The sequence below is a fragment of the Pan troglodytes genome, chromosome 19 (assembly GCF_028858775.2).
Source record: "Pan troglodytes isolate AG18354 chromosome 19, NHGRI_mPanTro3-v2.0_pri, whole genome shotgun sequence".
Taxonomy (NCBI): Eukaryota; Metazoa; Chordata; class Mammalia; order Primates; family Hominidae; genus Pan; species Pan troglodytes.
In genome coordinates, this window is record NC_072417.2 from 83,026,875 (window position 1) to 83,050,034 (window position 23,160).

Here is a 23,160-nt window from a genome sequence, read left to right on the forward strand (position 1 = left end):
GATTAAGTAATGGATGCTTTGATGTTGTTTCCTTGAATGCATCTATCTCATGTGTGTTTCTCCCCAAATATTTGGTGATAATGTGGTTTGGCTGAAGGAGAGAATGTTTGTTGAACATTATGTCAGCATAATATCAGCTTTAGAACTTCACAGATATCTAAGTGTCCTAAGAGACCAACTGGACTGGACATCAGACCAAGATTCTGATAAAAGGGGATAACAGAGATTAACCAGAGCAGAAAAAGTACTTTTCTGAGCCAGAGATAACAAGAGAAACTTAAAGAAAGTGCTGAAGCAAGAAACTTTAAGCCTGTGAGTAGGTAAGTAAAAACTTAAATTTTTTGCAATAATACCAAAGAAGATTTCCTTTTCTATCGTATTAAATTAGTGCTATAGGCTTTGGTCTAGATGCTTCTGTCTGAAGTATAGTGGCTGTAGTATTGTCTTTGGAATAAATATTAATAACGTTTGTTTCTGAGTATTCATTTTCGTAATTAATTGCTTCAGGTTGAGCTATGTCACAATTAAAGATCATTTTGAACCAACTTCTACACTCAAAACATGAGGAAACTGAGGCTCATAGAGAAGAAATGACACTTGAAAGTCTCTCTGACAACCTATGCATTTAACATTCATATATAACACTAACATTTTACACTTTTGCTGTTTTCCTTTGGGTAGAGAAGCCATCATGAATGATTCGTTTTTTGTTTTTGTTTTTTTGGATGGTCTTTAGTTTTTAGAACCATTTTAGGTTTGTAGCAAAATTAAGTGGGAGGTACACAGATTTCCTGTATATCCGCTGCCCTCAAACATACATAGCATCTTGTGTTATCAAACATCCCTACCAGAGGGGTACATTTGCTGTAACTGATGAACCTACACTGACATATCACTATCAGTCAAAGTCCATACTTTACATTAGGATTCACACTTGGTGTTATACATTCTATGGGTTTGGACAAATTTATAATGACATCTATCCATTATTACAGTATCATATAGAGTTGTTTCACTGCCTTAAAAATATCCTGTGCTTTGCCTATTCATACTTCCCTTCCCCTAACTCCTGGAAAACACTGTTCTTTCTTCTGTTTTCCAAAATCTCATATAGTTGGAGTCACGCAGTATGTAGAATTTTCAGATTAGTTTCTTTTACTTACTAATATGTATTTAAGTTTCCTCCACCTTTTAGTATGATTTGAAAGCCCATTTCTTTCTAGTGCTTAATAATATTTTATTGTCTAGATGTACCACAGATTTTTTTATCCATTCACCTACTGAAGGACATCTTGGTTGCTTTGAATTTTTAGAAATTATCAATAAAGCTACTATAAACATTTGAGAACAGATTCTTGTGTGACGTAAGTTTTCATCCCCTTTGGGTAAATACCAAGGGGCTCAATTGCAGGATTATATGGTAAGAGTATGTTTAGTTTTATAAGAAACCACCGATCTGTCTTCCAAAGTGGCTGTACCATTTTGTATTGGCACCAGCAATAAATCAGAGTTCCTGTTGCTCCACAGTTTCCCCAGCATTTAATGTCAGTATTCTGGATTTTGATCATTCTAATAAGTATATAGTGGTATCAAATTATTGCTTAAATTTGCATTTCTCTGATGACATATGATATGGAGTATTTTTTCATATGCTTATTTGCCATCTGTATATCTTCTTTGGTAAGGAGGCTGTTAAGTCTTTGGCTTATTTTTACAATTCGATTGTTTGTTTTCTTATTGTTGAGATTTAAGAGTTCTTTGTATATAATTGAATAATAGTTCTTTATCAGATAGGTCTTTGGCAAAAATTTTCTCCCAGTATATGAGTTAACTAGTTTCTCCTGATGAGATATCTTATTAAGAAGACAAGAATGCTCTCTAGTGTATGTCAAAATGCCTCCTTTCCCCTTCCTCTGCCAGAAGCATAAGGGGATTTTTAATTTTTAAAAATTTTTTGCCAATATTTACTGTGAGAACTTGGTGCAACTCCTGGAGGCAAAACTCAAAAGTGTGTCTCTCCTCCCCTCAACCACCTACTCCAGGACTGGATCTCCCTGGAGTTTTTAATCCTTGGACTTGTTTACACTGACCTCCAGAAATTCATCAATTACAGCTCAGGTTTTCCTACTCAAAATTGATTCCCTTGGAGGTTTCTGTTCTAATAAGCTGTGATTTTTTTTTTAATTCACCTCTTGACTTACCCAGTTTTGGAGGCAGTGGTTTGCCCTGTGCCCTCGCTTCTCTGATCGATCTAAGAGTTGTTGATTCTTCAGTTTCTTCATCCTTTTGTAATCAAGTGTTCACCTTGCCTGCTGCCTAGACAGGGCCAGCTTATCCAGACAGGGGAATTGCAATGGAGAAAGAGTAATTTAAGCAGAGTCAGCTGTGTGGGAGATCGGAGTTTTATTATTACTCAAATCAGTCTCCCAGATCAGAGTTTTTAAGGATAGTTTGTCGGGTATGGGCTTGGAAAGTGAGGAGTGCTAATTGGTTGGGTTGAAGGTAAAATCATAGGGGGTCGAAGTGAGTTCTTGCTGGCTTACATTCCTGGGTGGGATCGCAGAACTGGCTGAGCTGTATTATCAGTCTGAGTGGTGTCATCTGAGTGATGTCATGTGCTATATCAGAATGCAGGGTCTGTAAATATCTCAAACACTGATCTTAGGTTTTACCATAGTGATGTTATTCCCAGGAGCGATTTTGGGAAGGTTCAGACTCTTGCAGTCAGAGGCTGCATGGCCCCTAAACCGTAATTTCTAATCTTGTAGCTAATTTATTAGTCCTACAAAGGCAGACTGGTCCCCAGGCAAGAAAGGGTTTTTCAGGAAAGGACTGTTATCCATTTTATTTCAGAGTTTAAACTATAAATTCCTTCCCAAGGCTAGTTTGGCCTACACCCCGGAATGAACAAACACAGTTTCAAGGTTAGAAGGAAGAAGGGGTCAGTTAGGTCTGTTTCACCGACATAATTTCCTCACTTATGATTTTTTGCAAAGGCAGTTTCACTTTGACTTGTGGCAACTTCCAAGCTTCTAACATGTTTCATAGGTCTGATTTTAGGTTTTTAAACTACACATTTTATTATGTTTTAAAATGAGAGGTACATCTAATGACAGGATTATTATATATAGTATATATCCTATTATATCTTTAAATGATTAGTCTTTGGAGTTTATTTCCTGATTCTAATATTTTTCATGTTATTATCTGATAGAGAAACTAATTAATCATATTATTAGAGCTAAGTCTCTGTCTGCAAGTATGAAGACTAGATCATTTAAAACAGTTAATTCTTAAAGAGCTAGAGACCCAGGAGGGAAAATGCATTTGAAAAATAAGAGTTTCTATGTCATTTGTTAAATCAACAGAAACATGACCTGAAGTTCCACCTAAAAACCTTAAAGTCCCAATTATTCTTAATTTACAAGCTAAATTTAATTGAATTAAAAGCTCAAATTTTACTTCATCAAAAGACTCTTCCCATAATTTTTGGTAAGTTTCTCATCAGTATCAACCCTTAGCGTTTACCATGAATGCTGAAGACTCACTGTGTTACACTTATCTGTTCTGTTACAGATGAACTTTACGGGAGAGATTTTAAAAAGATGAATGTATTAGCATTTAAGCAGTCAGGGAATAATACACCAACCCAAGTAAGAGAGGTCTATGAAGCTGTTTTGTTTGTTTTTGTTGGTGGTGGTGGTGGTAAATTTACCATTGCTAGCCACCAAATGATGGAGTCTGTGATTGTTCCAGTGCCTCTCAGATAATAATATCTTTTATCTTAATATATTTTCATCTTAATATTGCAGAAGATCTGGTGATGTTGTCGTGCTGGTAAGAAACAGAGCTCAGGTAGCCCACCTCTCTTAAACCTCTAAAAGTGTTTCTTACTTTTAAAAATATTTCTGGAGTTAAAGGTCCTGAGATGTATAGCTCTCTCTCAGTCTGAGAGACTCACTTACCTGAGCAAATACTTGAAATTTTTCCTTACATGCAGAGCCTCGGTAGGAAGATAACGTATCAGTCAGGTGTTGCCTTTACTCTGCCAGAGGCTTCAGCTGTTAGGAAATTTACCATTCTAACTTTTCACTGTTGGAATTGCTGGGTCATGCGGAGAAGCAAAATCCTTTAGATTTCGTCCGTCCTCTGTTGGCAGTACTGTAGCCCTGACTTAGGATTCAGCCGTTACGTTTTCTTTTGCAACTGGAGAAAATTGAAAATGTAACTTCATAATATCCCTCCACTCAATGTTGTCAAAGACACTTAAAAACTCCCAGTTACTACTTAAGCCTTAAAGGTGCAAAGGCAATTTCGTTTTGGGGCTTTGCTCCTCTTTTTCAGCTGACTCTCTAAAAGCCTGTTTCTTCCCCAGAAGCAGGTGTCTTGTTGCTGAGTATCACACTTAGAGTAGGGGTGGATCTTTGAAACTGGATCTGTGGACTTTTCTCTCTTACCATGAGCCCTCTGATCTCTGCAGCATTTTTCCTTCCTTGGAATTCTTGCACAAACAGGAGTGATTGATTTTCAAAATTCAGAGTATCCAGTTTGATCATTTTAATCCTACCACAAAATCCTGGCTGCAAGAGGAAACTTTATTTAAGATCTATCAGCCAGGATTCTAAAGAAAAGTTGGTGTTCATTTAATTCTTTTAAAGTCTTGGAAGGTATTTAATCGCCACAACTAACCATTGATTGAGACGTCATTTTATTTTTCGGAGTCCCAAGAGCAACATAGTAGGCCTTCAAAGCATATTAATCTTGAATAGAATCAATAAAGAATAAACGTCATTTTTAACAGACTGGAAAAATGTGGATTCTCTGGCAGTGATGTAACCATGCCGAAGTATGAAGTTGTGTTTTTGTGTGATGGGAGTAATTGAAGAGCTGAGGACAGGCTGCAAATGCAGTCAAAGGAAAGCAGGCTTGCCTTCAGCAAATGAGAAGCTTATAGCTTTGTCTTCACAGCATAGTAAAAAGATTAAACAGAATCAGACTGAGGAAGACATTTATATCTCACGATGCCTGCCCACTTTCTGAGAAAGGATACAGTCATCTCTTGGTATCTATGGAAGATTGGTTCCAGGGCCCTTGGTGACTTTAAAATTTCAGGATCCAAGTCACCCATAAAATGGCGTATTACTTACATATAGCCTACACACATCCTCCCACGTTTTTTTAAAATCATCTCTGGATTACTTACAATGGAAATGCCATATAAATAGATGTTATTCTGTGTTGTTTTTCATTTTTATTATTTTGTTGTATTTTCATTTGTTTTTTATTTTATTTTGTTTTAATATTTCTGCTCTGAGGTTGGTTGAATCTATGCATGCACAACCCATGGATACAGAGGGCCAGCTGTAGTTGCAAAATAACATATGCCCAATTTTGTCTTAAGAACAAGGTATTAGTTCACAGGAAGGACAACCAAAGGTCCTTTATTCATTTGTTTTTGTATTTATTTAAGAAGTACATATTGAGCACCTGTTTCATCTCAGTTACCACGAAGAGTTAGAGAGACAGGAGGGTGGGTGGTATATACCAAGATGATAAAGACAGGACCTTGAGGAGTTCATAGTATGATGGGGGGAGAGAGATATGCAAATAAATCATCAGAATTTGTAGTTACAAATGGGATACTTGAGCCTGAACAATGTGCTCTGGAAGCACATTTTGCCTGGGAAGAAGCAGGAGTAAGTTTATGAAAGATGCATGGGTCTCTAGTAAGTGACTGGTACAGTATATTTAATGAGTCCAGGCTTTAGACTTTTTCAATTAGGCAAACAAACTAATCTATATGTAAGAGATACACAATACCTTGTCCAAATTTTTGTCCAAATATTTTCATACTACAGATGTGTTCTAGCCCCTCTGACTAACCTTTCATTTTAACTGAGACTGGAGCAGGGTGGAGCAGCTGAGCCTTGGAAACGTAAAACCAGGGAACAGTAGGTGGTGTGAGACTACAGACCTCGAATCTTCATGAGTTCTGGTCTCAGGTAGATTAAATTAATTCAGTGATGTAGAAGTAATAAAATAAAATAAAATAAAGTCTGACTTCTGGAAATGACTCAACAGTTTAACAACAAACTTTCTTTCAAATCTGTAAGTATCTATTCTTATTATAAACGATTCTTGTAAGGTTTAAGGTGTGGACATTCCCACCTCACTGGCCGCTGTTGTGTGTGTGTGTTTTGCAATTCTATCTAGACCTCAGCCAGACTTTTGGGAAATTTAGAAGGGATCACAGGGCCGGGAGAAGATAAAGACAGGAAAGAAAAAGAGAAAGAGGACAGTTTTTCTAGGATAGAGCAGATTTCGTTCTCTTGGTCCTCCAGGCTTTTTCTCCCTCCTGATGATTTGTGAAAACCCACCTTCCTGAAATTCCATGGACCAAAGTACTGCAAGAAAGTAGAGGACAAAATCGAAAAGAATTTGGAGTGAAACTGGATTACACTGGATTATGCCTACTAGATGTGACAAAATTCTAACTCTAACTCTAATTCTAAAATCTAATTCTTTGGCTTTTAACATTCCACACTGATGATCCTGAATAATAGAAAATAGATTATGTAGACAGAATTTGAAAAAAAAATTCTAAGTGGACTTATGTGTGTTAATGGGTTAATACATGAGAATCCTTTGTGTTTTCAAAGCAAACTTGCATGGGTTTCAAAATATTGTAACTAGTAGCTAACGTTAAAAATATTATCATATCTTTTAACTCAATTAAAAGCTGGGCATGGTGGCTCATCCTTGTAATCCCAGCACTTTGGGAGGCAGAGGTGTGTGGATCGCCTGAAGTCAGGAGTTCGAGACCAGCCCGACGAACATGGTGAAACTCCGTCTTTACTAAAACATACAAAATTAGCCAGACCTAGTGGCACATGCCTGTAATCCCAGCTACTCGGGAGGCTGAGGCAGGAGAATCGCTTGAACCCCGGAGGCAGAGGTTGCAGTGAGCTGACATTGCACCAATGCATTCCAGCCTGGGCAACAAGAGCAAAACTGTCTTGAAAAAAAAATTGATAAATTAAAAATTTTTTTTAATAAATAAAAATAGTAGAATATTGAGGTTGCTAAGCATTTAAGGTTTTTCAAAATGGTGACAGTTATTTTTGTTTCATGCTTAGGAAAGATGCCCCATTACCATGAAATCAGGTTTTCTATGGCAGTTTGCCTACATTCCCTCATATTTTTTTAAAATAAAATCAGTTCATCAAAGAGATAATTAAATGTGGTTTATTTGGAAATGAACTCATAAATCAGAAACATATTTGCCTGGACCATAAATCCTGATTTTTTTCGCCCATGAAATTTGGTTATTTTACCCGTGAGTACAATAACATAGGCGGGCGCAGTGGCTCACGCCTGTAATCCCAGCACTTGGGGAGGCTGAGGCAGGCGGATCACGAGGTCAGGAGATCGACACCGTCCTGGCTAACACGGTGAAATCCCGTCTCTACTAAAAATACAAAAAATTAGCTGGGCGTGGCGGCGGGTGCCTGTAAGTCCCAGCTACTCGGGAGGCTGAGGCAGGAGAATGGCGTGAACCAGGGGAGGAGGGGCTTGCAGTGAGCCAAGATCCTGCCGCCGCACTCCAGCCTGGGCGACAGAGTGAGACTCCATCTCAAAAAAAAAAAAAAAAAAATAAATAAATAAATAAATAAATAAATAAAAATTAAAAAAACATTAAGTAACATAGCTTGGGTAATTGAATGCTAAAGTAAACAGTCTCCTGAGATTTAAAATTTATAATTGACATCGTTTGACTGGAAGTAACCCTCTGGGGAAGTCACTATACAGAATTGTTAACATTAAAATATAGTTAATGAACAAATGAAGCTGGGCAACTTTTCCTGCAGATTTTGAAGGGAGAGTGAACATCCCTTTCCAACCTTATAATTCTTTGTCTTTACTGAGATCTTCTCGAGTTGTTAAATTTCAACCTGTTCTTTATAGTGTCAAATGAAAGTGCCATTAGGGTAATCCCATAGAACTAGTTCGTGACTTTCTTTTTTTTACAGTGATACTGTGGTTTGGATGTTCAGAACATCCAGGCACTTCCAGATCAGTATCAGCTTCAACGGCTCAAAGTTGTTCCAGGAAATGAATGAAGTGCCCTGTGTGACCTCCAGTAAGCTTGCTTATTTCAAGAGAGCTTGGTGTTTTCTCGTGACAACCTTGCAGATTACTTCGGTGACAACGTAAGCCTTGTTCCAACACTCAGAGGAAAAGAAAAGTTTTTAATGAAATGGTGAGAGTTGAAGGAAGAAAAATGACTAACACAACACGTTGGCCCACTCATGGTGAATATGAGACTTAAAGGAAGTTTGGCTCCTACTTCCTTTCGAAATAATTGCAACACCTAGGAAAATTAACATTCAGTCAATAGCTGGGCTCTGCCAATGTGCATTTTCTTCCTTGCAGAACACCTAAAAAAAAATTGAATTCCAGAGTACATTTCTTACTTAGATTACGGACACCGACAAGGTCATTTCTAGTCTGCCCCAGGTACCATATGCAAAAGGATGGGAGTGGGAGGGAGAACACTGATGAAGAGAACCTGGCACCCTTACTACCTGTGTGACTTTGAGGTTAACTTTTTCAGGCTAATATTTGTATTTGGAAAATGGGAGTGATGATTTTGTATTTACTCGCAAAGAAGGTTAGAAGGATTAAACAAGATAACACATGTAAGGCACGTAGCACACTGCCTGACACTTAGCAAATGCTACATAGGAGATAGCTGCTATTAATAGCTCAACACGATAGTTTCCTTGTGGAATTTTCTCCCACTGACTCTCTTTTAACTAAGTGGCAGTACTGTTTTTGTATCTATTTTAGGAAAAAATAAAGACCTGCAGAACAAACCTAGTTTCTATTTCCTTGTCATGAAATAAGCTTTCCCTTAAGAAATACCAGGCACAAAGACAACCCAAATATATTATGAGAAGGTTCATTACTTCTGAATGGTCATTTAACTAAAGTGACAAAAGAACGATGACAGGATTATTATAATTTTCCTTGTTATACTAGGCTTGATGGTGAGTTCACGTTACACTTAGCATTATTAGGAAGAATTACTGTAATTGTTAGAATTATCACTGGGGAAGAGTACTCTGCTTCCTAGAGAGTGGATACCCCATCTTACCAATAAAGGCAATAAAGAAGATGAAGGTGACACTTTTTAGCAATTCTATGGTTTAGTGACTCTGTCCTATTCATCTTTGAGTCCCACTGAGACTGGTTTGAAATACAGAGATACTAATACCTTGTACAGACAGAGCAAGTACTACTTTTTGGAAGTTGGATGGAAGACCATATATATATACACACACATATATACACGTATATATACACATATATACACAGTATATATACACGTATATACACGTATATATACACACATATATACACGTATATATACACACATATATACACGTATATATACACACATATATACACGTATATATACACACATATATACACGTATATATACACACATATATACACGTATATATACACACATATATACACGTGTATATACACACATATATATACACGTGTATATACACACATATATACACGTGTATATACACACATATATACACGTGTATATACACACATATATACACGTGTATACACACATATATACACGTGTATATACACACACATATACACGTGTATATACACACACATATATACACGTGTATATACACACATATATACACGTGTATACACACATATATACACGTGTATATACACACACATATACACGTGTATATACACACACATATATACACGTGTATATACACACATATATACACGTGTATATATACACACATATATACACGTGTATATACACACATATATACACGTATATATATACACACATATATACACGTATATATACACACACATGTATATATACACGTGTATATATATATCACGTATATATATACACACATATATATATACACGTATATATACACACACACACACATATAACCCCTGTCTAACACATAGATGTGGTTTGAGGAATTTCCATCTGTTTTTGGCACTGCCTCTTTGGTGCATGTGGCACTCGTTCAAACAGCTCTCAGGTTTCACTGAGCTTAGGATTTGCCATCTGGTTGTTTGGAACAACTTTTCTTTGTCCACTGATAAACCCAACAAAAGGGTTACAAACAAAAATGAGCATGATCCAGGTGCCAGGAAAGATGCATTTCTCTGACAGTTTCCTCCTCTATTTTTTTTTTTTATAGCAACACTCATTTTCCATAGCTCTGAATACCACCATCACCATCCAATTCCACCCTGGGAGGAACTAAGGGAGCAGGCTCCATATATAGATTACATACTCTATGTAAAATTGCTTGTACTCAAACCCAAAACACTCTGAACTCACTTCATCACTATTGGTTGGAGAGAAAAATTCTGTGCCTGAACAAGGTGCAGATTTGTAGCACCATTATCAGAGGCAGGGCTGATTAGCATATCACGGGCCAGCAATATTACTGAAATCAGAAATAAAATTTAAAGTCACATTTAAGGTAAAATAATTTGCTTATTTCATTCAAATCCAAAAACTAGGAATCATATGACAGATAATTGGGTTGTATGTTTTAAAAAAGGCAAAGGAAATAGGGGAGGTGTCTAAATTTCTAACTTAATCCTATAGACAAATTGCAAATAAATTATAGAAACAGAACAGGGACCTATCCAAAAATCATAGAATTTCTAGGCTGAAAAGAATCTTAGGTTTGACTTAATCATCTTAATTTTACACATGAAGAATTGAGACTAAGGGAAGTTAAATGGCATTTCAAGCTCACAGATGAGTAAGTGGCAAAGATGAGACCACAGGCTAGATCTCTCCATTTTAAAATGGGTGTTTTCAAAGTATGTAATCAATTTGTGACTTCTTGTCAATATTATCCAGTTCAATTTTGTTTAATTTAATAAGGACCTACTGTTTTCTCATGGCAACCATTTTATTTAGATACCTTCTAAAACACAGAAGTGTCAACTGATTGATGAGATTTAATAATATTATCCAGATTACCTTTTGTTTCATAAAAGATCCCCACAAGAGTTATATGTTCATATTTTACAAAAAAAATTGTATACCATTATTTTCATATTTTAATTTCATCCTAGTACAACTGACTGGATGATGGGAAGGTTCAGTCCATGTATCAGGTAGAACGAATCATCATCACATATAATGATGTGCCCCAGAGGCAAAATGCCTGGTTCCCTCTACACATTGTCTTCTCCACAGAGACAGGCAAGGAAAATGGTTATCAGTGAAGCTGTTTTGTCAATTTCTGATTAATTTGGGGGAAATGGTAGCAGTTTGTTTCCCGTTATGTCATGATGCATGGATTTGGTGCTTTCATAAACACAAGCATGTTCAGATGATTCAACAGTTTGGTTTTGACAAATTCATTAATACATTTATTTTCATATCAAAGAATCTATTGATCTATTTAAAGGACTGGCTATGTATCCGGCACTCAATCTGTGTTCCCCAACCACGCTGAAATTGTGTTTTCCCCCAACAGGCCACATGAAAGTACAGAAAGCCAATGATAGGCTGGCTATGGGACCGACGTAATTGGAAGTGAGGCACTTACCCAAAATTTGGTGACAAAAATATACTAGAAATTTATTCCTTTCTTTTTCTTTTCTTTTCTTTTTTTTTCTACAGAGTCTCACTCTGTCACCCAGGTCGAAGTGCTGTGATGTGATCATAGCTCACTGTAGCCTCAATCTCCCAGGCTCAAGTGATCCTCCAGCATCAGCCTTTTGAGTAGCTGGGACTGCAGGTATGTGCTACCAAGCCCAGCTCATTTTAAAAATTTTTAGTAGGCCGGGCACGGTGGCTCAAGTCTGTAATCCCAGCACTTTGAGAGTCCGAGGTGGGGAGACCACAAGGTCAGGAGATCAAGACCATCCTGGCTAACATGGTGAAACCCTGTCTCTACTAAAAATACAAAAAATTAGCCGGGTGTGGTGGCAGGCACCTGTAGTCCCAGCTACTTGGGAGGCTGAGGCAGAAGAATGGCGTGAACCAGTGAGGCGGAGCTTGCAATGAACCAAGATTGTGCCACTGCACTCCAGCCTGGGCAACAGAGTGACACTCTGTCTCAAAAAAAAAAAAAAAAAAAAAAAAGAGAGAATTAAATAAAGGAGTGAAAAAAAAATTTTTAGTAGATAGGAGGCTGAGCTGGGAGGATCACCTGAGCCTAGGAGGCTGAGGCTGCAGTGAGCTGTGAGCTATGATCATGCCTCTGCACTTCAGCCTGACCAACAGAATCCCGTCTCAAAAAAAAAAAGAGAAAAAAAAAGTAGGAGAGATGAGGACTTGCTATGTTGCCTATGCTGGTCCTGAACTCCTGAGCTATATAGCAGTCCTCCCACCTTGGTCTCTCAAAGTGCTGGGATTACAGGCATGAGCCACCATGCCCAGCTGTAGGTGGAGCATCAGCAGGTTTTAGGTAGTAGCAATAAGCAAATCATTTGAGGTCACAGTATCCAACCAAGAACTCAGTAGAGATAGAGCTTGCGGATTAGATGCCTTACTTACTACCTGAAGCTGAGCATGAGGAGTGGGAAAATTAGTGATTAGCAACAACACGCATGTCTAATTAAACAAATAAAAAGAAACTATTAAAGTAGAAATAAGAACTACTGAATATAAATACCTTCAACAGTTGTATGCTATTTCTTTTTTTCCCCCCTTTTTTACTCAAACAACTTGCACTTATATTTAGGAGTTTCAGTTGGCTTTTCTCACCACTAGGCTCTTCCTACTTCTTGCACCTTCTGTCCCAAGGATCTATACACATGTCACCTGTCACAAGCTTAGAACTGATGAGACATGAGTACTTTGGGCTGATTACACTGTTTTTTGCTCTCCTCCAATTACTGATATCTGAGCTGGGCCAAATGAGTGGGATTCAGACCAGGCTGCCAGATCGAATACACCATACAATTCAAAGTTTCTGCCTCTGGAATCCCTATAGCTCATTTATCTGTAGCTCACTTGCTTGCTTCTTTCTTTCTTTCTTTCTTTCTTTCTTTCTTTCTTTCTTTCTTTCTTTCTTCCTTTGTTTCTTTTCTTTCTTTTTCTTGTTTCTTTCTTTGTTTCTTTCTTTCTTTCTTTTTTTTTTTAAATAAATCACCTTAAGCTATGTTAGAGGCCGGCCATGATGCAGTACTCTAATAGCTTGGTTATGTTGGTAATTACAATCATATGAGACAAAGTGTCTCATGTACCATATGACAACAGGAACCCAATAAGGGCATTGGTAATTTGAGTTCCCATTTTAAAAAGAATCTGATTAAAATATATATATATATATATATATTTATATATATATTCCCCTTGTCTGCCTAAAACTTTAGAAAGCTCATGAGCAATCTTGGGATATTTGGAATAGTTACTCAACAATCAAATTTCAGGTTTTAATAATTTCTAGTATTCAAGAAAAAAAGAAAAGTGACTCTCTAGCCATCTATGGTTTATGAATCTGAATTGTATCATTCTGACAAAGCAAAATATATTGCTTTCATAAGGGAATGGAAACATTTGTTTTCAAAGAATATAGGTAAGACATCAATGAAATCTTGTCTCCCTGTATGAAATATATACCAATTTCCTTTTAATTCTAGAAAGCAAATATCGCATTTACATACTATACTTATTTGGCAGGACAAGCAAAGTTCCCCAGGAAAGACCAGGGGTGGCTGATAGATAGATATTTACTGGTTCATATTTTTTTTAAAAAAATTCCTAAATGTCGTGAAGTTTTAAAACTTCTCTAAAGTTTTTTCTTTTCTTTTCTTTTTCTTTCTTTCTTTTCTTTTTTTTTTTTTTTTTTTTTTTGTTCTTTGAGATGGAATGTTGCTCTTTCTCCCCACGCTGGAGTGCAACGGAGCGATCTGGGCTCACCGCAACCTCCTCCTCCCGCGTTCAAGCGATTCTCCCGCCTCAGTCTCCTGCCTCAGAGTAGCTGGGATTACAGGCATGTGCCACCACGCCCAGCTAATTTTGCATTTTTAATAGAGACAGGGTTTCTCCATGTTGGTCAGACTGGTCTTGAACTCCGACCTCAGGTGATCCTGCCGCCTCGGCCTCCCAAAGTGCTGGGATTACAGGCGTGAGCCACCGCACCCAGCCTTATTTTCTTTTTTAAAAATGGCAAAGTAATCTTGTTTGGGAAGTTTATTAACATTGAGAATTTGTTTCCTCTGTTTTTGTGTGTGTCTGTGTGTGTGTGAGAGAGATCCTAGCCCTGACTTTTTCCCCTGTTCCTCATTTATCATCCTGTCCAGGTCAGTTCATGGGTTCTGTCCCTGGATGGTACAGCTTCCCGTTGCTTTCTGTCTGTAGGCCTTGGGATAAAACATCAAGAGATTGAATCTATTAGTGGGTCTTTCAAAACTCTGCTTTTATTTTCAAAAGTCAATGTTTGTTTGATTCTACAGAGGTGTTGGAATTTTCTCCTTGTTTTAATCTTGGCTGTCTGTTTCTGCTTTGACATAAAAGAGATCTTCTTAAGTGGCTATAAAACTAATGCATATTATTAACACAAAACATTTTCAGGGACACAGGAAGTTTTGAAAATGAACTTTGGTACTGGTTATCTTAGCCAATTCCTCAGGAATCAATTTAATCATAGAAGGGATGTTTACAAGAAGATCTATAATGTACATACGTGTGTGCATGTTTTATAAGTTGTTTTCTTTGGTTAGCATTAAAAACATGATGAAAAACAGGCCAAGTATGGTGTGGGTGTTCCTGTTATTTTATATATACATTGGATCCTGGTAAAATACTTAGGAAAAGTGAGATTCCTAGACAGAGAAGATTCTAAATCTGCACATTGCTGAAAAACCAGATGCGATATATTGAAAAGCATTTACTTTGGGTGTTTTATGTAAGTGAGCTAGTGCCACAGAATTGAGGGAAAAAAGCCTAAAACACAAGAACCACCACCACAACAACAAAATCTAACTTGAGATGAACAAAAAGGAAAGAATGTTTCAAGGGTAAGATAAATTTCCTGGAGTGCAACAGTGGTGAGCTGATATGCTCTAGAATGCTATAACTGAGATCTGAAACAAATAGCAGAATTAAAAATTGAAGCCTAGGATAAAAGATGGAAGATGAGTTGGAAGGATAACATAATCTAGTCAATAAGGCACTCCATGTATAAGAATAAAAGAAGCTCTTGAACAACGTCTTTGACTACCATTTATACAGTATTATTGTGGAAAGGTGAAAAATATAAAAGTGGAATTACTTGTATGTCTGCAAAACACCAAATAGGTTTTTGACAATCTCCATGGAGTTAAAAGTTTCACTCTTCATTTGACTGTTTAGATATTAAATAGTTATAATCCTAGAATAAAGAGTTGATTATACTATACGACTTTTTTAAAATGCAAATTACTTCCAATTCACTTGACATATGAAGGAAGAATTTGAACATGTGTCTGCTTGAGCATAGCATAAAATTTGAGCCAACTTTCTATGTACCAATGTGAAATTTTGCCTCTGAGAAACACTAGGTAAATGCAATAAAATCTGCACCCAGGTCAATTGATCTATGTAAGAATACACGCAGAAAATCAATCATCTCCCAGCCACCTCAGTTCACAGTGTGGTATAAGCTCACCCATCCTGGTGTTACAAATTTCCATCAGATTTCAGACAACTTCAGGACAACTCAAAAACAGCAAACATTTCTTCCAGTGCCCACTTCCATGAGTAAACTTCAGGTTTTGAGTAAACTTCAGGTTTTTCAAGGCAAAATGTCATATTTATTACAGTATCTATACATTTCTTAACAATGACCATGTGCAAAACTATGCTACCCTTTTCCTTGGGTTCTTATTTTTTATTATTTATTATCATATTTATTACTTTATTTTGAATTTTTAAAAGGAAAAGTCTCACTGTGTTCCCTAAGCTGGAGTGCAGTGATAAGATCTTAGCTCACTGCAGCCTCAAGCTCCTGGGCTCAAGGGATCCTCCCGCTTCAACCTCTCAAGCAGCTGGGACCACAGGCACCACCATGCCCAGCTAAATTTTTTATGTTTTGTAGAGATGGGGACTCACTATGTTGCCCAGGCTGGTCTCAAACTCCTGGCCTCAAGTGATCCTCCCACCTCAGCCTCTCAAAGTGCTGGGATTACAGGCGTGAGCCACCATGCTTAGCCAAGGTCCTTATCTTTTTAAAAAATGCACTTCCGGTAACATTTTTGAGTGGTATGCTCCTATGCTCCCAATTCTATTTTGTTGAAAGTCCTGTGATTTTTTTTTTTTTTTTTTTTTTTTTTTTGAGACAGAGTCTCTCTGTCGCCCAGGCTGGAGTGCAGTGGCGTGATCTCGGCTCACTGCAGGCTCCGCCCCCGGGATTCACGCCGTTCTCCTGCCTCAGCCTCCCAAGTAGCTGGGACTACAGGCGCCCGCCACCTCGCCCAGCTGATTTTTTGTATTTTTAGTAGAGACGGGGTTTCACCGTGTTAGCCAGGATGGTCTCGATCTCCTGACCTCGTGATCCGCCCGCCTCAGCCTCTCAAAGTGCTGGGATTACAGGCGTGAGCCACCATGCTTAGCCAAGGTCCTTATCTGTTTAAAAAATGTACTTCTGGTGACATTTTTGAGTGTTATGCTCCCAATTCTGTTTTGTTGAAAGTCCTGTGATTTTTGTTGCAGATCATGCATCGTATGGTGAGTTTCAGAACCACTATGTCACGTTATAGTGGAACTAGTGGCATAGCTCACTGTGAGCAGTGTGATGGCAGAAAAGAACACATGGGTGACAAGCACACGAGGCACCAAACACTTTAATGTGCCAGGACTCTGAGCCCTGCAGGTGCTATTTTCTATGAAATAGGATCTCTTCTCTACTACAGTAGCAAGAAAATCTCAGCATGCTACTTTGTCTTTATTTTCAGATGTGTCCTCTGGTCGTTGTATTCCTAGTGCCTCCACGGTTTTGTTTACCTAGGATGAACCTAACCAGTTGGCAGTGCCTCGTACTCTGTGATGGATTTTCCGAAGACCAAATGTACCATTTTCTTGTCTTTTCAAAGAGAGCCACACAGGAAGGAAAACAAGAAATTCAACTTTTAAGCTGGGCTATTCATGGCCTTTGCTAAATCCTGGCAGAATTTCACAGTTCTTCATTACAATTCATCTCACTGATTTCCTAATGCAATGAACTGGCCTTTTCATTAAGGCCATAGGGAATGAAGCTGAGTTACCCAATCATTAAGTGTTGTTATCTGATGAGTGAAAAATGGATTACTTTTCAATGTGCATTTGGGGAGCCGTGTGTCTGTGTGTGTGTGTGTTTCCACTAGATTCCATTTTGCGAAAATTGGTTCAAGTGGAAGGAGAAGGTTAATCTTTCATGTTCTGTTCTGCTAGAACACTATATGGCTTTCTGCTCTGTGAGCAGGCAAAGAAAAATTGGTGGGCTCAGGAATCAGAAATGCAGGGCCAACAGTCCTGTTTCTCACTTTCGATAAGGGCCAACATTTTACCTGCTCAAGAACATTCTATTCCTTTAACCAACGGGAGTGTTATTTAATTAGTTCCTTAGTTTTTCAGCTAAAGCAGACACATGCGCACATCACACACACATGCATGCACTGTGGTGTTTTTTCTTCTATCGCCCCTCCCTCCACAGAGATATCAATTTGCATAAGAGGAGAAAATAAATTCATTTAAACCCCATTCTAAATTCAGTATTAGAAATGTAATGATCTCTAACACTGACCTTTTTAAAATACTTTGTGGATAAACCATTGATTTTATTTGTTCTAAATTTACTTTAAAAGACCTGTTTTGTAAATCACTAAAACACATGTATTTTATTTACCTGTTTGGGATAATATTAAACGTAATCTTTGAGGGTACTATTTTGTCTATTATAGTTTTATTCTATAACATAGATTGAACTGTTTTCATATCCAATTCATTTTCATTAAATTTTTAAATGGTAGTGGTTTAGGCTTGGGATTAGATAATATATAGCCCATTTGATATAACATTAAAGCATCTTTATTAGATATAAATAATTTATCACCCAGGTGTTTAGTTTACAGAGTACTAAATATTTACATATTTGATAACATGTAAATCAAATGCTAAATAAAAAATTTTAATTTGCCATCCTGTTATTTTAGCGTTACATAAACACATTTGCAAAGATTTTAATGTTTTAATGTGAATTAAAGATACATGTACCTAACCTCTTATCTTTCTACCAATCCTAGTATGCACATATCTGAAATAGTAGTGTGTGAGGTGTGTGTGTGTATGTGTGTGTTCATGTGTGTGACAGAGTGTATTATGTTTTTTGAAATGCAGAGATTAGGATAAAGGAAATCATATATGCAAAATAAATTAATTCTCTAGAATAATTGTATACAGTGGTTTGTCTACACAATTTTGTTAAATTTGGCTCATTCATTTTTTTGTCTCAAGTATAAATCAAAGCAAATAGTTAAAACATGAAGTATGTTCTTTCCTAAGTTGGATTGTGGTTTACAAGATATTGAAACAACTGAGCATTATAAATATAGCCAGTCAATTTGTTGGGGGCTAAGAAAAAAAAAAGAAAGAAAAAAAGAAAATTGAAGTTGTATTTTATCTCCATGCAGCACTATAAAATTCAAAACCAAATTCAGGATTTCTGAGCTTGTAAAATCTGAACAGTAACTCTTTTCATTTTAGCCTACCTAGATCTATATTTTAATCAATGTAATATTAGCAACCTGTATAGATGACAATGAGATGAAGATGTACAAAAATGTACCCAACTGTTCCATTTTGAAGAGTAATAATTAATGAGAACACTTATATTTGGGCAATAGCAAATGAAATTATAAGACTATATAAGCGTGACTATGTTTTTTTGGTGTCAAATAGACTATGTCTACATGAATCCAATTCCACCACCTATGCTAAATATTCAAATGGCTACATTAATCTTTTTAAAAAAGAAACAATGTATCAGTCTTTTTGCCTTTGTATAAATATAACATCCTACATAGATTCATTCATTCCTTAAATATATATTTATTGATCACATGTTATGGGCTGGGACCTGTGCCAAACTTTTGAGTATTCCATGTGGAAGAAAAATAAGACAAAATCTATGTCCTTATTTATGTAGTTTCGTTTCGTTGTAATATGCAGAAAAGAAAGAAAACAACTGTACATCTAGAAGAGATAATAGAGGGCATCCAACCGTTTTATTTTGCACACTAGAAAACTAAGATCCAAAGAAATAGTGTCTTGACAAGGGTCACACATCTGGTTAGTTCTGTTCGCAGTAGAATCCCATTTTTTGATTTTTCTCTAGTGATGTTGCCCCTATACTTGGCTGCTTCTACCTAATTGATGCCATTGAAGAATTTCCTTCTCAAGAAGTGAAAAATCTTCAGAATAAGTACCCCTGCATACTCAGATAAAGAAAACTCAGAACTCTCTGTGACTCCCTGTTTCTCCTCTTTTGCTTACTTTTGTCAGCTATTAAATAACATAAGGGCATTTTATTCCATTTCCTTCTGCTTAGCTCTCCCTCTACCAGCTATTTCCAGCACTCATTAACTTACTCCTTCTAACTTACTCCTTACTTTTCCACCCCTCCCCTCTCACCTACTGTCTTCCAGGCAAATTTGTGCCATATATGGGCCAGATACACATTTCAGAAAAAGTCTACTTCAGTTTTAGAGAGATGTCATTAGTATAGGTAACTTACCATGTTACAGTAGACATCATCTTAGATACATTGTTTCATTTGAAATGACATCAAGTTACATAAATACCTTTCGGTCACATTTTGTGCAAGCCATTAGCTCCAGAAAACTAATTTCTTCATTTAAAAAAATCCTCATTAAAATTTTGAATACATTGTTTTTTTGAAAATGCTGAACTGAATTGCTCCTTGGAGAAACAAATTTGAGTTAATTATTTTTTCTTTATCTTCTGCACCTTATATGCATTTTGGAGGGCTTGGAGTAGATAGTAAAATACAGAGTCCTTAAATTAAACAGAAGACAAAAAGGAAGGAATGAGAGGGAGAAAAAAAAGGGAGGGAGAGAGAAGGGAAAGGAATAGAGAAAGGCAGCCACGCAGGCCAAAAGAGACTTTTTGTAGGAGTCAAAGTTGTAGCTCTTGTTACAAAAGAGACTTTTTGTAGGAGTCAAAGTTGTAGCTCTTGTTACAACATGAGACATTCTGATTTGTGGTTTGATGGACTAGCTGTGTGAACTTTATCTTTACAAAAGGAAAAAAGCCTGTTTGCATAAGCAAAGGCATCACATTTCAATTATATGCCCTTTGGAGATTCAAAAGTTCTCAATTTCTCCCTCCTCCAAATACAAACATAAACTCAGTCAGGTTTCTCATCAGCGCAGAAGTTAAAGAACACGTGACTCTGGTAGACAAAACAAGAAGATATACAGACTCATTGGAAATGTCTAGATTTTGAAAAATACCTGATGTGGGGAAAAATTAAAAGAGACAGGAATGGAAAATTCCTCTGCTGGCTTCCTGTTCTCCTTCCTGCTAAGGTGGGATTAGTTACCAGCTGTCAAAAGAAATATCACTTTTAATTCTTATTTTAGGGGGAAGAAAAGCATTAGAAAAAGCTATCTTGGAAGGGAGTGAGGCAATAAGGACATTCATTTTTGCAATTCATTCCTGAGGTTTGAAAGAGCACAAGTTGGGAAGAAAAGGATTATGTTTCCTATGAAAAGTAAAGAACTGAGGACATGATAAAGGCAGATTAATCTCCTTCAAATATCTCCTAATAACATAATCAATGTGGTAATGAAGCCAGTTGGGAGTTTGGGGCTTGAAGTATCCAAGTAATTATTTGAAATCTCTCCTTGGATAGAAAAAGAATTAATAAGAGCAAACTAGTCTTTAAAATGAGGGCATGTTTTGAAATGAAATCAATTATCTTTGATGCAATTACTCTTCCCCTGGAAAGCCTTTGTTTTTTTTTTTTTTTGAGAAGGATAACTTTTCAATTTACAAGCACTTCTTGCAGAAGAATAGAATTTACCTAATGCTTGGGGATGCCCTTCAAATGTTGGGTCACATCTGGTGGATACATGATAGTTTATAAAGCTCTCTCAAGGTATGGTTTCAAGTAATCCCCATAACATAGCGTAGATCATATCAGTCAACGCGGCTGTGATTGGAGTACTAAAAAGCCAGTACACATGCTCTAAAAGATCTGCTTCACTCAAATCTCCTGCATGTTGGGAATTCCATGGTTAGAAATGCATTCCTTTGCATTCAGACAAGAGCTCCTTGACTAAGGTTAAAAAGCAAGATTCAAAATTGTAAATCTGACCGAATCTCAACTTTATCTTAAGACAGTAGAGAAAATGACTGGAAATAATTTGACCAAAGAAAATTGAGACTTGTGATTATTTTTTACTGCCCTCTTTGCACTCTTATTCATAGTATCTACAATAAACCTATATAACTTTAACATCCAGGAAAGATTTTTTTAAGGTGTTCTTTCCATTTTCCCCACTCTGGGAGAGATAATGTAGTTTTTCATCTATTAGCATGATTCAATGTATCAGATTCATTCAAATGAGACAGCCAATTTCATCCATTTTATTGAAATAATTGTTGACGTGCAGTGCATCATCTTAGGAAAATGCTGAGTGGGAATTTTCATTTCAATCTTAAGAAAATTGCTCCTTGAGGAAGAAAATTCAAGTTGGCTCTTTTCCCCCTTTTCCTTCTGCCTCTGATTCCATATAGTCTGGAGGGTTTAAAACACAATAAAACACACTGAGCTCTTCAAGTGATTGAGACACTTCAGAGGAACATTTTGAGAACTGGGATTATGAAGCGAGAGGACAACTCAGGCACAACCTAGTAATGCTGCAGTATCTGGGCAGCAAGAGGGTCTTGCGACTCAGGAGAGATGGACGATGGACAGTGATAGCTGTGAGTGATAGCTCATTAAGAAAGTAAACTGAAGAAAAAGGTAAAGAAACCTTTAAAAGACAAACAGTTTTATTTTCCTAATATGCTTGTTTGCTTAATTCAGAAAAGCATTCATCCCTCAGTATTAGTATTAGTATCAGTACTGAATTCTAGCTTTCTGTTAGTCACTTGGTTGGACTCAAAGATGAATGAGGGAGTCAAGCACAATGACACATGCCTATAGTCCCAGCTACTTCGGAGGCTGAGGCGGGAGGATTGCCTGAGTCCAGGAGTTTGAGACCAGCCTGGACAACATAGGAAAACCCCATCTGAAAACACACACACACACAAAAAAAATGATGAGTAAGATTCAGTAAGTTCCTACCCACAAATATTTAGAATTTAGTAGAGGAAATAAGACATGCAGCTAAAAGCTAAAATATATAGATTGAAAAACATCGTGCCTTTAAAGAGTTTTATTCTTTTCTTTATTATTATTAATTTTGAAATAAACTATTTATTGATATTTATAGTAGGCAAGGAAAGACTTAGTAAAAGGGAATATTGAAGGAAAGATAGGATTTTAAGTCATAGAAATGCAGTTGACTTGGACTTAACCGTGAGAGGAAAATCATTAATCAGAAAAGAGGAACATTACTTTTGGAGAAGAGTAAATTTTACGGCTTAGCTAGTTTTGTTTTTTGGGTTTTTTTTTGTTTTGTTTTGTTTTTCTGTAAAGGGCCAGATACAAAATATTTTAGGCTTTAAGGACCACAGTCTCTGTTGAGGTCTTGAAGGTCACAGAATTCTATTGTGTAATATGATGCCTTCATTGACAATAAGTAAAAAAATATGGATAGGCATATGTACCAATAAACATGATTTACAGACATAGAAATGTGAATTTCATATCATTTTCATGTCACAAATATTAGTTTTCTTTTACTTTTCCCCTGCTATTTATCATTGTAAAAACAATTCTTAGTTTGGAGTCCTTACAAAAACTGGAAGCAAGCCACAGTCTTCCAGTGACGGAGCTAGAGTGTTCTCTCTAACAAGAAACCCCTTTGTACAATGTAACTTCCTCTTAGGCCAATACTAAAATCACAGAACAGCAATACATTACAGATTTTTGAAAGAGACAATTATTTATCACTTACATTCAAGTG

The 23,160-nt window shown here is 36.8% G+C and overlaps 1 long non-coding RNA gene across 1 annotated transcript; it reads left to right on the top strand.

Moving 5' to 3' along the window:
- Nucleotides 1-180: 180 nt before the first annotated feature.
- On the top strand, nucleotides 181-17,946 carry LOC101057067 (uncharacterized). The gene is made up of 3 exons (XR_675468.3): nucleotides 181-320; nucleotides 11,720-11,841; nucleotides 17,034-17,946. It is a non-coding gene; the product is annotated as an uncharacterized LOC101057067 (long non-coding RNA).
- The last annotated feature ends 5,214 nt before the right edge of the window (nucleotides 17,947-23,160 follow it).